Source organism: Arvicanthis niloticus, chromosome 14, assembly GCF_011762505.2.
Source record: "Arvicanthis niloticus isolate mArvNil1 chromosome 14, mArvNil1.pat.X, whole genome shotgun sequence".
In the NCBI taxonomy this organism is placed as follows: domain Eukaryota; kingdom Metazoa; phylum Chordata; class Mammalia; order Rodentia; family Muridae; genus Arvicanthis; species Arvicanthis niloticus.
This window is the reverse complement of record NC_047671.1, coordinates 65,670,384-65,686,358: the sequence shown is the minus strand read 5'-3', so window position 1 is coordinate 65,686,358 and position 15,975 is coordinate 65,670,384. Positions and strand designations below refer to the sequence as shown.

The window sequence follows — 15,975 nt, the reverse complement described above, 5'->3', positions numbered from 1 at the left end:
GGCAAGGGGATTTCTGAGTTCGAGGCCAGCCTGGTCTACAGAGTGAGTTCCAGGACAGCCAGGGCTACTCAGAGAAACCCTGTCTCCAAAAACCAAAATAATAATAATAATAATAATAAGAAGAAGAAGAAGAAGAAGAAGAAGAAGATTAAATAAAATTAATAATTTTGAATTGCATGTTTATAATAACTTAAAAACTGTTGGGGGATGGTCTGATGCTGCTATGTATTTAAATGCTAAATTCTGTATCCCAAGATCTGGTTTCCCCAAGACAAGCAAATTGCTTTTGTTGTGCAAATATTGCTCCCAACTTTAAAACCATTGGTTAAATAAAAATGGCTACAATGAATCACTAGGGACAATAGAGAGAGGTGGAGGTTGAGTTACTGGGATAGGGTCTAAGGTAGGGACCACAAGAGAGAAGAAGAGAGGAAAAGAAAGAGAGCAGAGGAGAAGACCAGGAAAACAGCAGGTCTCCATTAAACAGGATGAACCAGCAGCATATGCCCAAATGAAATGCCCCTGCCAGGACACCAGACTGCTAGAGCAGAAATAACCCAGAAAAATTTAAACAGCAAGTATTTGGGGTCCACATCTGGGGAAGTAGCCAGTCCAGCAGTTACAGAAGGAGCTTGGGGTTACCCCCCAGTAATTGCCAAAGCCATATAAATAAAGCACAGTCTGAGTCTTGTGCTTTATAAACTGGAGGGGGATAGGAATAACTCCAGTTATTTTACAAAAAGCTGCTCTGCATTTAAAGCTCACTCAGATGTAAATTTTTATAATCAAACATCTTACAAGGATTGTAATTAAACAGTTTAAACCTCTGTTTTACAGAAATTAATTACATTAAAATCCAAGAAATTTTGCTTAACCACGTCTCCTAACGACTTAGAAACAGGTGTAGTAGTATGTCGTTTCTTATTTACCATTGGGTTTCAGCAACACTTTGTGGTTACTATCGGTTGTTCATCAGCCTTTTGCTTTCCCACTATAATATTCTTTACAAAGGTCACTTCCATGTCCTTCCGAACAATTCCTTTTGTCGTGGTCATATTAATATTCATTGTTCTATTTTAAAGAATTTTTAATGACACTATGCTCCATCTAAACTTGATTTCTTTTTAAAATTTGGTTCCTTTTCAGTTCTAGATTGAGAATGCCATGAAGCAAGAAATGTAGTGTCAGTGAGGCTGTCACCCTGGGACTCAATATGCAGCTTTATATATAGTGTATTAATCTATGAGCAATGAGTAAAGGAAAACATTGTTTCCTATATACAAGCCCTGTACTTTATTTTTTATTAACAAGAAAGATACACTATTATTTACACTATTTTAATTTCCATCAATTTCTTTTTCCCAAAATTGATGTTCAGTATAAAAATAAGTCTGCCACTTGTAGTGAATCCCAAGTTTGAAGCCAGCCTGAGTTACATAGCAAGTTCCAGCCAGTCAGGGCTACACAGTGAGCTCCTGTCTCAAAAAACTATAAATAAAGTTACAATAATCTAAGATAAGCTGCTTCCTGAATTTTACATGTAGTTATCAACCACAGATCTTCAGGGCTTTATCCATTTTGTCTCAGTGCTTTTAAAATAAGGTATAAAAAAACTGCATCTCCATGTGATCATATACAAAAATGTACCTCATGCTGAGAGCCGAACTTTGTAATGTCAGAGTCACAGGGGTTTTGTTGGTTTTTAAAGGCACAAAGGAGTCCTGGAGAGCAGATGAGGCTTGGCAGTTTGGTGGGGGCTTGAGTTCTTACTCAAGCCTGGGAATGGAAAGGGACCCCAGCTGTTTTGGAGATGCTGGTGCCCCGTGCTAGCCACCAGAAGGAAAAGCCTCAATCAGATAGCTGTGGCTGGAGTCTCAATAACAGGTTGTACTTGCTGCCAAGAGCAGAGCTGAGCACTGACCGAGTCCCTTGGAGGAGGCCAGAGGATTGTGAGTGAAGCCTGGATACTAAGTATTGAGTCGTTTACTGCTGGAGTTTGGATTGCTTTCTCCAGGCTGTGGTTGTGCCGTTTCTTCCCTCTTGAGTGAGAAAGGTACTTAAATTATTTTTTGATATTGTAGGTGTTAGCAATTCCTCTATGCTTGGTCCAACAGTTACCTAGCAACAGCTTGTGTCTTTGCCCTCCAAGTATAAGCCAGGAACCAGGCATATAACCACTCATTACTTCTGTCTCTGTCTCTCTCTGTCTCTCTGTCTCTCTTTCTGTCTTTTTCCCCCTCCCTTAGTAGTTCCCCCCCTCTGGCTCTCCCTCCCTCTACACACATGCACTCGCGTTTGCACACACACACACATTCCTGGCCAGTCTCTTCTCGTCCTCTCTCTTTCTGTCCTCTGTCCCCCTCCTTTCTCTGCCTCTACTCCCTTCTCCAGGTCCCCTTCCCTTCCTGCCAATAAACCTTCTTTATGTTAGGCCTGTCAGATGGCTTGATTGCTCAGGGGGACACCTTGGCTGGTGCTGAGGTGCTCCTTCCCACAGCATTACCCTGCTGCTGTTTTATAAACAACGGGATTCCACAATTTAGAGATTTTAAACTTTTTTTATTAAAGAAAAATTTGAAATTTTATCAAAACACTAAAGAAAAAAATGGATTTAAAAAAACTTTTAAAATATTTAAATTTATAAGACAATTTTGTGATGTTTTATTAATAAGTAATTTTAAAATAAATAAATAAGCAAAGGCCAAGGAGTTAAGGCCACAGAGAAGAACGTCAGAAATGAGGATATTCTTGTCTTACAATGCAACTAAACAATGACCTAGGCAGTCTGTCTAAGAGCCTGTAGGATGTCTCTCTTTACCCAAGGTACAAGCTAACAGTGGCTGACTTAACAACATATGTTGTAGCTAACTTGGTTAAGCTTTAGCTATTTTGATAAACTGAGTCATACAAGACACTGTGATATTCCATAATGGTGCACTATGAAAGAACCAGGAAACTAAAGTTGCCAGTCCCCCTGTGGACTATAATTATGATTTAAAGTTTTATTTTCTTACTAAAAGAGTTTCAGTTTTTAAAAGGGGGTTACTTTTTAAGGCTAATCTAACAGGGATAAATATGCAAATTCTATCATTGTTATATATATATGATATACCTATGTATATATAACTTTTTTTGAGACTGGGTATCACAATGTGGTCTAGGCTGACCTTGAACTCACAGAGATCCAAGTGCCTCCGCCCGAGTGCTGAGATTAAAGGTGTGCACCACCAAGCCAGGCGCAAATTCTAATCTTATAAAAGCTACTGACTTGTAGACTGTTAAAGATGATTAGAATATGCAAGTTAATATATTGTCAGTCACCTCGTAAATGATCAAATTCTTCAGTGTACTCAAAACTATACTTGTAGTCGTACTTAGTACTAAGGTAAGTAAGTGATTACAAGGACAAGCTTTATTTAGTCTCCTGTATATGTTTTCAAAGTTAAGCCTAAATCAAATAACTAAAATCAAGTGAAATTTGTTTAAAAGCAGGTATACTTAATAGATTATGGTTCTCTGTAGCCGCCCGCGGCCACAAGTCAACTGGATTCACCTGAAAAGGGGGCTGGGAATGAAGGGGGAAGGAGGGCGAGAAGAGATGAGGCCAAGACAAAGTTCTCTGATCAAGGCCCAAAGCTTTAATGTTCGGCTCTCAATTTAAAGGGGAAGACCCAACCCACAACCCCTCCTGGTTCCAGATGGGTGGGATAGTCCATAGTCCATTCCAGGTCACGACCGGAGATGTCTCAAGGCAAGCCCAGGGGCAGTTCCGCTTCTGTGTTCCGGGCAGCCAAGGTGGGTAACTCCACCTAGATCCCGTCACTTGACCTTGTTGTGGTAACCAAGGTCTCTTCAGGCTTGCTCATGGTGGGGGTGAAGGTACAGTTCTCAAAATCCTCAGAGGTCTGTTGAATAAGGCGTTTTAAAGGTTTAATGGAAAAAGCTTCCTGGCATTCCAGAGATGCCAGGTGTTAGCAGCAACCCTAAGGTCTCCCAAGAAGACAGTTGGGGCACAGATGATAACCACTGGACAAACTGTCCCTTGCCTCGCCTGCTTCGAGGGCCCCATACAAACTGTGGTCACTGTTATCTACCCTATTCTTCGTAAGTCAGGATTGGCCAAGTTTCCAAAAGTTTTTTTCCCACAGGAAAATCTCTCAGACCTTCTGGGTCTGGCAGCTGAAACCCTACGCTGTTCTGTGCAGCAGATGAAAGTATAATGCTGTCCTATGTAAGAGCTGAAGACACAACCTCAGCTTTCCAAGAAAGCCACGGAGATCACATAGCCCACTAGGGTAATCATGCAGGTAGCGGGAAAGTCTCTGTCATTTTGACCAATATGCAGGTCATTTCATTTATACTTTTTGCTATAATTTATCTTTCTCAGGTCTCTGATGGCATTGATGGCTAACTGTAGCTTTATCAGTTTGGCAGCAGCAGGTGCCCAGTCTTCCCTGAGTAGCAACTCTCTGTTGGTTCACTTCATATGTAAAAATAGGAGCCTTGCTTTTTCTAAAGCTTCTAGGTCTCCTGCTGAGAAAAGCAGACAAGTTTGTCTTGCTAACAGGCTCCATATTAAAAGGTAAACAGGGTTCAGATGTAACTTTTTACTATTCCTTTATTTCAAGGCACTTGGTTTGCAATGGCTGCTTCCCCCCCCCCCCCCCCCCCCCCAGACAGGGTTTTTCTGTGTAGTCCTGGCTGTCCTGGAACTCACTCCGTAGACCAGGCTGGCCTCGAACTCAGAAATTGCAATGGTTGCTTTCAATAATTAACCATTTGTGTCTTGTGGCAAGTGATTAGACAGAAAAAAGTTAAGATTTATATACATTGTAAAATTCTTAAAATACCATTTAAGGTGTAGGAATACAAGTTGTAACCATTTGAGGATGTGAAAGCTTAAAAAAGTGAACTAAGGTATTTAAATACAAGCTATAAAGGTATGAGAACATGACCCAGGATAAGAAAAATATTCAGGTTGTTCCTGACATTTCTCTTCCTCTGAAACAGGGAACATACACCCAAATAATATACCAGGCTGAGCCTGGCTGTCACTGGGAACACAGTAGAATGGCGCAGGCTTAGGAAATAGGAAAGCATGTAGTCAGTGATCCTCCCCTTTCCCCTCGCACCTGCTCCCTGTGTTCCCTCTCCTCACACACACCCTCTCTCTCCAGTGAAGTATAAATGATGTATACTGTATTAGTCAGGGTTCCTTAGGGTAGGAAAGCTTATAGAATGAATCTCTCTCTCTCTCTCTCTCTCTCTCTCTCTCTCTCTCTCTCTCTCACACACACACACACACACACACACACACATACACACACACACACACATTTTTAGACCTCCCATTTATAGGCAGCCATTATTGGATTAGTAGAACCATAGCTTGTCATTCTAATAAATCCCCACATATGTGTGTATACATAATAAATCCCCATACATATGATATTCATATAATAATAGATAATACAATGATATAATTATACATAATAAATCTCCATATATTATTTATTTATTTATTTATTTATTTATTAGAATGACTTACAGACTATGGTCTAACTAAGCCAATAATGACTGCCTATGAAAAAAAAAGGCCTACAAATCCAAAAGTTGCTCAGTCCACAAAGGCTAGATGTCTGAGCTGGTCTTCAGTTGAGGCTAGAATGCTGAAGAAAGTGGCTCTATAATCTCAAAAAACAAAAATCAAAAAACAAAAAAAAGGTAAAGAAATGGACTTGCTAGCAAGGCAAGGACAAGCAGGCAAAGAGCAAAATCTTCCCTTTTTCATGCCCTTATATAGTCTTCCAGCAGAAGGTGTGGCCCAGATTAAAGGTATGTCTTCCCCCTAGAGATCCAAATCAAAGATGTGTGTCTTCCTACTTGAACTGTCAGGACTAGAAGTGTATTTACCCACTTCAAACAAAGCAAAAAAAAAAAAACAAAAAAAAAAAAAACCCATATGTGTGCGTGGTGCATGCGTGCGTGCATGCGTGCGTGCGTGTGTATCATAGGTCTGCCCTCCATTTCTGGATTGTAGTTCATTCCAGATGTAGACAAGTTGACAACTAAGAATAGCCATCATAGATACTACCTACCTGAAGTATCTATACTGTGGGTGTCTGTATATACATATACTGTGCATATACAGTATATAAAATCTAAGAGTAAAATGTCAAGCTTAGAAGGGACAATGAAGCAGTGATTTTCACTCTCATAGGAAAAGCCCATAAAAGCCATCAGTTCATTTCTCTGGTTTTATGCTCAGGGGCTGTGCCAGTAGCTGCAAAAGCAGGTTGCTTAAGAAAATCAGCTGAGTAAGATTGCCAGGTATCATAAGTAAAACCACAAGACACCCAGCTAAGTTTGATACTTACACTTTGAGGGTTGGAAACATGACTCTTGCAAGCTCGAAGACCTGAGTTCAGCTCCCCAGAACCTATATAAAAGACAGATATCCTTATCAGTGCCTGAGTAGTAGACTCAGGTGGTCCCCTGGGGCTTGCTGACCTAGCTGAATCCCTGGACTCCAGATTAAATGATAGACCCTGTCACAAAAGATAAAAAAAAGTAACCATGGTAACTCCAGTTCTTCGAGATCCAGTGCCCTCTTCTGACTTCCTCAGACACTAGGCATACATGTAACAAGTGTACATACATGTGGGCAAAATACTCATACACATAAAATACAGTAAATAAACCTTAAAACCAGGTTTAGAAAAAATAAGGTGAAGAATAATCAAGGCAGACATCTGACATGCACATCTGGCCTGTACCCCTCCCCTCCCAAACCACATACACATACCTCATGTATACACATGTGCATGCACATACATGAGTTCGAGTGGTGCACGCACACGCATGGACACACACACATGGTTTTGAGCTTGTTTGTTTTCCTTCCCATTGATTCTAATGCCTCTGAGCTCACTCAGGCTCTGGTCATTTTTAATTGCCTGTGTCTGGAATGTGTTTTATTTCTCAGGCAAACTTACTCCTTTTTAAAAGTTGTCTGTTTCTGGGGAATTACAGGCTCCTAGGAAGAATCTGAGGTGACCCTTGGCTGCTACCTTCATTATACTATGTGATCACCACAGTAATTAGTAAAAGCAGAGTTATTCTATTTTGTTAATGAGAAAAATAATGCCGTTAGTAGATGAGTGAGCGACCTCAGCGAGGGTCTTCTGGCTGTAATTTCAACTCCTATATAAGTGTTCATAGTATGAGAATTAGAAAAAGGTGGAGACAGACACAGACTGAGAGAATTAATTAACATTTTCACTGGATCACACCTCTGATCCACCAGCCAATTATAACACTGAAGGGAATGAGGAGAGTTGAAAGACCCAAGGTCTGTAGACATCTAGGGGTCTGAGACATAGTTCATACTGAGTAATAAAATCAAAAGAATGCACAAATCAGCCTCTGGACTGGTAACAGCACTGTAGGCCGAGCATGCCTGAAAGAATATTTTATGTTCGAACTGTTCTTAAACACAGTAATGAGAGATACTCAGCCTCTCATTTACCTCAGTCACCTGGTTTAAACCCTGGAATTTCCTCACAGTCAGGTAATGAGTAGCCCTGGGCCTGTTCTACCCCAGGAGCTCCCTACAGTGAACAGGGTCAGAGAGAGGTTACCTATGTAAAGAGAGAGGAAGTAGGAAAAAGAGTAAAAAGCTCTCCAGCTCTCAGGCTCCAGGGGAGAGATGACTAACTGGCCTCAATTGCACACCTGTGGGTGGTGGAAGGAGCTGGGGTGTTTATAAGCGATCTGCTCCTGAGCAGAGATAGAACACCAAGCTGTATCTCAGCAGGTTCCCCTACACCCCAACAATCTATATTGCCCTGCAGCAAAGTGAACGAGTTATCACAAATATAGACATTTGACTCTAGTAGATCTTGCAAGCAGAATTACGTTGGACTTTGTACTGGCTAGTTTTGTGTCAACTTGACACAAGCTAGAGTCATCAGAGAGGAGGGAGCCTCAGTTGAGGAAATGCCTCCATGAGATCCAACTGTGAGGTATATTATTTTCTCACTTAGTGATCAATGGAGAAGGGCCCGGCCCATGGTGGATGGTGCCATCCCTGGGCTACAGGTCCAGGGTTCTATATTTTTGGTTGTGAGCCTGGCCTTTAATGGCTGAGCCATCTCTCCAGCCCCAGGTCCAGGTTTCTATAAGAAAGCAGGCTGAGCAAGCCAGGGGAAGCAAGCGAATCAAGCAGCTTCCTCTGTGGCTTCTGCATCAGTTCTTGCTTCCAGGTTTCTGTCCTGTTTGACTTCCTGTCCTGACTTCCTTCAGTGATGAATAGCAATTCAGAAATGTAACCCAAATAAACCACAGGGAAGGACACTTGAGAGAGTCAGAAAACCCAAAGTATCAGAAAAAAAGACAGAAGGTGGGGGGAATTTGAGGGTGCGGAGGTGGGAGTTGAAGGGTAGGTGGGGGCACATCCTCATAGAAGCAGGAGGAGGGGAGATGGGATAGGGGGTTCCTGGGTTGGGGGGGTATGAGATAAGGGGAAAACATCTGAAATGTAAATAAAATATCTAATAAAAATATTTTTAAAAAAGAAAAAAGGCAGAGGAAAAAAAAGGGAAAAGTCACATCTTTGACTCAAGCTCAAGCCACAGAAAAATGGGAAGACCCAGTCCAACCTCAAACCTCACAGTGGCTACTGGGGCTATTGGGAAGGGTGTGGTGGCTGGAGGGAAAATATAGTAGAATCTCACAAAAAGAAACCATTCTGTTTATGTCTTTGGCAAGCCTTAAGGTGAGCCTGCTTTCCCAGGCTAGAGACTCTATTCTCCTGACAAGAAGTTTTCCCTTAATGGTCTTTTGTAGTGAGAATGTTGGTTTATTTTAAAACCCAGTTATGTTCTATGACTACGTTTTCATTTTAATCCCAGGTATGAGATATACGGCTGCTTCAGACTGTCCACAGCGGCCGACTGACTTGTCTCACGCTCTGGCAGGGGTGAGATTCTGCCGGCTGAACATAGTTTACGTTTGGAATCCTAAGAGACTCATGAGAGGATTTAGAAATAGCAGAGCCCAGAGAGGCTGTGGCTGCTGCTGCTGGTCCCTGCTGTGGCATTTGCTGTTTTGCAGCTTCTGCTGCATTTTCTTGGTCGCTGGTTGGCGATTTCCTGGCCTCGAAGACTGGACTTGAGCATAGAAACTCAACACCCCTAATCTGCAGGAAGTAATCTAAAGAGATATATGCCTCTTTCCCCTCTCACCGTTCTCACCTACCTAGTGTTGGGGGGTTGAAGGGGATTGGGGTGGAAAAGGTTGGTAGATATAAGAACCCAATAAAGTAGCCAAAAAGTCCGGCTACAGTCTTTACTGTTACTTTAACAGAAACAGGGGCCATGAGCTCACAGCCTTGTCTAAAATAGTCATCTTACATGGAAAGTAAAGGGCTGGTGACCAGGTGACCTCATGAGTTATTTCCAGACCAGTATTACAGCAGTGAGTACTTCCCAAAATAAAACATTTAAATAAATATCCGTTCCAACCCCTAGGTCCATAAAACCTATCATTGAAAGAACGTTTAACTCTGTTTTCTCTTTAGAGATTAAAGTCTCTCTGAATCTATTTTCTATCATTTTGCCAAGAATAGCAAGAAAGCTTGGTCAGAGGGTCTTAGGCTTGGCAGAAGTTGCTAAGTAACAAATTGTGTGTGAAGTCAGTGAGCGAGAGGTCAACACCCAGGACTGCAGGGCAACAGTCTGCCGAGTGAAGCAGGGCATTGGGAACCAAGGAGAAGACATTGGAGCTGTGGCTCCTGGCTGCATGTTTGCCTGCAGTGCACAAGTCCTGAGCTAAGCGTCTCCTCTCTCTCTCTCTGTCTCTCTCTTTCTATCTCTGTCTCTCTGTCTGTCTCTCTCTCTCTCTCTCTCTCTCTCTCTCTCTCTCTCTCTCACACACACACACACACACACACAGGACTGAGGCAGTAAGAAAAGGAGAGGAGGGCTTTTTAGAAACTCAATATGGAAAGCAATGGTTTTCTGCTGGCATGGCCCAGGCCTGCTATCTCTCTGAAGCTTTAGGATATATCTCTGTTTCCATGAGAATTGCTCTCTTGGGTGATTCCATATGATCCTGTGGCTGTCCTCACATGTGAGCCAAGGACTCACACATTCTGCTTTCTGAATCTCCTCTATTGATAGAAGTGAGCGCCTGGGTTCAGTCAGGTGGACTACCTACCCTGACACTTCAAATGAGAGGTGAATTCTTTATCATTTGAAGAATGGCAGACAGATTGTTATCTCACACATAAATCTCTGTGAGAATCCAGGGCTGGGATGGGTAATCTGACACAGGTCAGGGAGGGGCAAGAGCAGGAATATAGCCCAGGTATTCACTGGTTTTAATGAATAGGTCAGGGGCCTCCAGATGGCTCCACAGATAAAGGAGCCTGCTACCAACCAAGCCTGAGTTTCATCTCTAGGGCCCATAAAGTGGAAGAAAAGAACTTTCTCCTGTAAACCATTTCCAAACTTACACACATGTGCCCTGACGTGTGCATGACCACACACATATATACACATGCATGCACACAAAGTGAATTTAGTCGAGCAATAAACAAATTGTAATTAGAATGTGAATGATGTCAGACCTAAAGCTAATAATACATTTAATACATAACAGTGGGTCTACTGGTGAAATCCCAGGGCATTCATTTTATAACAAAAGTGTCATCAAACTTACAAAACCTTTCTTAAGATGAGATGCTCTTCTTACAGGTTAAAGAAAATGAAACAAATTATTACCAACAATATTAAATAATTTTTAAAAAGTTTTAGCTGAACAATAAGAATGGAAAAGAATTGTGTGCTATAGAAAATTACAAGGCAATGACAAAGTCATCCTTATTTTTGGAGGACATGACAGCTGTACTGACGTCGTGGGAATGTTCCCCATAGGCTCAGATATTTGAACACTTGGTCCAGAGTTGTTGGTGCCTTTTGGGGAGGTTTAGGGAGAGCGGTTTTTCTGGAGAAGGTGTATCACTGGGGGCAGGCTTTGAGTACTTATAGTCTTGCCCCACTTCCGTTCGGTATCTCTATTGCTTGTTTCCTGGAGAGGATATGAGCTCTCAGCTTCTTCCATCTGCTTCCATGCCAGATGCTTGTCACCACACTTTCCAGTCATGACAAACTCTGACCCTCTGGAACAGTAAACCCCAAACCCTTCTTTCTGTTCATTGCCTTGGTCATAGTGTTTCACCACAGCAACAGAAATGTACCCAATACACAGCTACCCCATGTGATGGCTATTTTTTGTTGTCAACTTGACTATATCTGGAATAAACTATAATCCAGAAATGGACGGCACAACCATAAGAGATTTTTGCTTAATTTCAAGTAGAAAGATCTGCTTCGAATCTGGATCTTTGAGGTAGATATATACAGCTTTAATCCGAATCTTTTGAACTGGGAAAAACACATCTTTAATCTGTATCTCATGACAGTAGGACATAACTTTAATCTGGGCCACACCTTCTGCTGGAGGCTTAGATAAGACATAGAAGAAGAAAGCTGTTCTTTGCCTGCTTGCCCTCACCTTACTCGCACATTCATCTCTTCACTGGTACTGGAGCCTAGTCCTTTGGGATTCCAGCATGTACAGAAGACCAGCTGAGATATCCAGCCTTGTGGACTGAGCAACTACTAGATTCTTGGACATTCCATTCACGGCTAGCTGTTGTTGGATTAGCTGAACTGCAGCCTGCAAGCCATTTCATTTCAATAAAACCCAACATAGATATATAAAAATCTGAACATATGTGGTGGTTTGAAAATGCTTGGCCCAGGGAGTGGCACTATTACCAGAGAGTGGCAGTGTTAGGAGATGTGGCCTTATTGGAGTGGGTGTGGCCTTGTTGGAAGAAGTGTGTCATTTGGGGGGTAGGCAATGAGACCTTCCTCTTAACCACCATGTGGAAGCTAGTCTTCTCCTAGTGGCCTTCAGATGAAGATGTAAAAGCCATGTTTCCGCCTTGATGATAATGGACTGAAACGCTGAACCTGTAAGTCAGTTCCAATTAAATGTTGTCCTTATAAGAGTTGCCTTGGTTATGGTGTCTGTTCAAAGCAGTAAAACCCTAAGACAATATATATGTGAGTATATATGAATATGTGTGTGTATGAATATAGTCCATATGCATATAGTATATACTAATATACTATATGTATAATATATATTAATATATACATATAGTATATACTAATACACCCCAGAAGTATAAACAGATATGTGGGCACTTGTTGCTAACACAGGTGTGAAGCTAAGGGTGTCAGTCTTAGGGAGGTACCATCCAGCTTGCTTTGGGTTTTTTTGTTTCTTTTTTACACAGATTCTCTCATTATCTTGGACCTTGCCAATTAGGCCAGGCTAACTAGCCTGCAGGCTCCAAGGATCTGCCTGTCTCTACTTCCCCAGAGCTGGGATCATATGCAGGAACCATTAGACTTAATTTTTCTCCATAGTCTCTGGTAGTCCTTGTTCTTGCAGGGCAAGCACTGAGCTATGTCCCTAGCCCTATGTTCCCCCAAATTCTAAGAACTGAGAACTGTTAGACTGCATAGCAGGTTATTCATTTTAGTGCCAGTAGCTAAAATGTTAGAAATCAATAGTTAGGACTTCCGGGACCAACATGACTAAGTTGGGATGTTCCCCTGCTACTATGGAAATCAAAGAAAAGCAGAAAGAAAAATGAATTAAAGTCCACAAAGTATTTTTAGCAAAACTAGGAGACAGATGTACAATGCCGACTCTGAGACATATACAGTCTTCCCAGAAAAGCCTGGCCAGAATCCCAGATGGGGGAAGAGAAACAGGGTGCCAGTATATGCAGCAAGAATACATTCCTCTAAGATGAGGGCCCCTTATTACATCAAAAGTTGAGGTCTTTGTAAGCAACAAGCATAAGGAATAAATGCAGGCGAAAGAAAGAGAGCAAGGGGACAGGAGGAGTCTTCTCAGAGCAAGAGGGACTCAAAGGATGCTGTATAGTCAGTAGGGCAGATGAGCTGTCTTTTAAGGAACCAAAGTCACCCTTGGTACCTCTCAGAACTGGCTCCAGGACCCCTGCAGACTCCAAAATCTACACCTAGTCCCTTTTGTAAAATAGCATACATCTTAGCTAGGGTTTCTATTGCTGTGATGAAATACCACGACCAAAGAACAAGTTGGGGAGGAAAGGGTTTGTTCAGCTTACACTTTCATATCACTATTTAATAATAGAAGGAGATCAGAACAGAAATTCAAACAAGACAGTAACCTGGAGGCAGACAGTGATACTGAAGCCATGGAGGGGTGCTGCTTTTTGGCTGGCTCATCATAGCTTGCTCAGTCTCCTTTCGTATAGAACCCAGGACCACCAGCCTAGGGACAGCACCACCAAAATGGACTGAGCCTACCCCATTGATCCTAGTTGAGAAAAATGCCTTACAGCCCTAGAGTACAACTTGATCTTGTGGAAGCATTTTCTTTCTTTGTCTTTCTTTCTTTTTTTTTTTTTTTAGATTTATTTATTGTATGTATGTGAGTACACTGTCCTGTCATTGTCTTCAGACACACCAGAAGAGGGCATCGGATTTCATTACAGATGGTTGTGAGCCACCATGTGGTTGCTGGGAATTGAACTCAGGACCTCTGGAAGAGCAGTCAATGCTCTTAGCCACTGAGCCATCTCTCCAGCCCATGGAAGCATTTTCTTAACTGAGGTTTCTTCCTCAGATGACTTTAGCTTGTGTCAAGTTGACATAAAGCTATCTAGCATAGCATAGCATTTGCACTTCTGTGTGCATGTTTCTGTAACCTCTAAGTCATGTCCAGGTTACTTCTAACACCTGATGCAATGTAAGTGCTATTTAAATAATGGATTATATTCCATTTTTAAAAGAGAATATTAACAACAGAGCTCAAAAGGTGCTAGATTTTCAGATGCCGTAAATACCAGTGACAGTCAGCCACCTACCATACCTTGTACAACTATCTGCATGTCTGAGAAGGTGATCACTGAGCCTGCTTTTTAAGACCATCAAGGTCCAACCCTGACTCAATGGTGACAGGATGCCTGGAAAGGTAGGAGTTTTTTAAAAGGACAGTTACTGTGACCCTGCATCCCATTTCTTCTCTCCAGTCCCAAGAGCAGTCAGTACTAGAAAGGGTGCTACTGGGGAAGGCTCCATCTCACCAGCCTCCTCCATCCATCTCACCAGCCTCCTCCATCCATCTCACCAGCCTCCTCTATCCATCTCACCAGCCTCCTCCATTCATCTCACCAGCCTCCTCCATTCATCTCACCAGCCTCCTTTATCCATCTCACCAGCCTCCTTTATCCATCTCACCAGCCTCCTCCATCCATCTCACCAGCCTCCTCCATCCATCTCATCAGCCTCCTCCATCCATCTCACCAGCCTCTCCATCCATCTCATCAGCCTCCTCCATCCATCTCACCAGCCTCCTCATGAGCTCTTATAGCCAATGATACCTGAAGTAAAATACAGACTTTGGGCTTTTGATAACAAAAGGGGCTCTTTGTGAATGTTGAACACAGTATCACCAAGATATATTTTGTTCTGTTGATTTCATTTTGCACTGCTGGAGAGAAATTATTTCCTACTCTTTGTATATGTGGTGCACCAGCTAAGCAGAGGTTTGACCAATGAACTAGGCCCTATATTTTTTAAAGCTCCAATTAAAGATGGAGAATGTGTCCCATGGGCTCAGCTATTTTAACACTAGTTGGTGATGCTGTTTGGGGAAGTTTAGGGTGGAGAAGAATATCCATGTGTCCAGACCTTGATGTGTGTCATTGGAAGGATCAGAGAGGACCAAGATGAATAGTGACTGTCTGAGGCTTGAGATGGAGAGTGAGCACACACAAGTGGCAGGATTTCATTGTGGCTGCCACACTCAGTTTGACCTGTCAGTAATACCTCAGAAGACAGGATCCAGGACAGGAAACAGTGAGACTTAAGATGATTGTCCGTCCACATACTGTCCAATCCCTCAGTTCTACAGACTTTGAAAACGTTCTCCAATATCAAATCAATCTAAGAAAATGAGGGAAGAAATTTTAAATTGGACCAGTTACCTGAGTGAGATTTCATGAACTGTTAAGAACGTGTGTGTGTGTGTGTGTGTGTGTGTGTGTGCGTGCGCGCGCTTGCATACCCCTGCTTAAGTCAGTCATGGGATACTTGGAAAGGCTGTGCTTGCTGGCACATCTAAGCAATTCCCTGCATAGAAACTCAGCCAGGCGGAGTTCTTGTTTCCCTCAGCTCTATCAGGAGGAGCCTTGTGGCTTTAGTCACAAGTAAGCACACAGTGTTAAAGGCATATATGCCTTATAATTTGTTTTATACAATTACACATAACATATGCACACATGTTTGAAAGGACATGCATATAATTGATCACACTAAGCACTATTGATTGATTCTGGAGACTACAACTATAACTTTGGAATGTGGTACCACATCTCAAGGAGAAGAAAAAAAGAAGAAGAAGAAGAAGAAGAAGAAGAAGAAGAAGAAGAAGAAGAAGAAGAAGAAGAAGAAGAAGAAGAAGAAGAAGAAGAAGAAGAAGAAGAAGAAGATATTTAAAAACACAGTGCCTGGCCGGAAGTGGTGGCACTCACCGTTTAACCAAGCACTCTGGAGGCAGAGGCAGGTGAATCTCCGAGTTTGAGATCAGCCTGGTCTACAGAGTTTCAGGACAGCCAAAGCTATGCAGAGAAACCCTGTCTTGAAAAACCAAGTGTGCTGGGGTAGGGGGCATGGGGGAGTTCAGTGCCTGACATGTTCAGTGTGCCTGTGGTACTGGAGGATGTCGCCTCTCCTTAGGCTGAGCCAGGCGGTGCTCTGTCCTCTACAGGTTGCCTGAACATGAGATGAGCATGGCTCTGAGCTCTCATCCACCGGCCAGCCCCTAGTTGCCCCCGTGCCCACT

General features: G+C 42.4%; 1 long non-coding RNA gene across 2 annotated transcripts in view; it reads right to left on the bottom strand.

Moving 5' to 3' along the window:
- The window catches only part of LOC143434367 (uncharacterized), a 28,232-nt gene that overhangs the window by 6,271 nt on the left and 5,986 nt on the right, over window positions 1-15,975 (bottom strand). The window contains exons 2-3 of one of the 2 annotated variants that reach the window (XR_013103829.1): window positions 6,378-6,439; window positions 3,526-3,905 (exon numbers count right to left, since the gene is read on the bottom strand). This is a non-coding gene — a long non-coding RNA (uncharacterized LOC143434367). Of the gene's footprint in view, window positions 1-3,525; window positions 3,906-6,377; window positions 6,440-15,975 lie in introns of those variants that run through there. The other variant, XR_013103828.1, reaches the window with a different exon arrangement.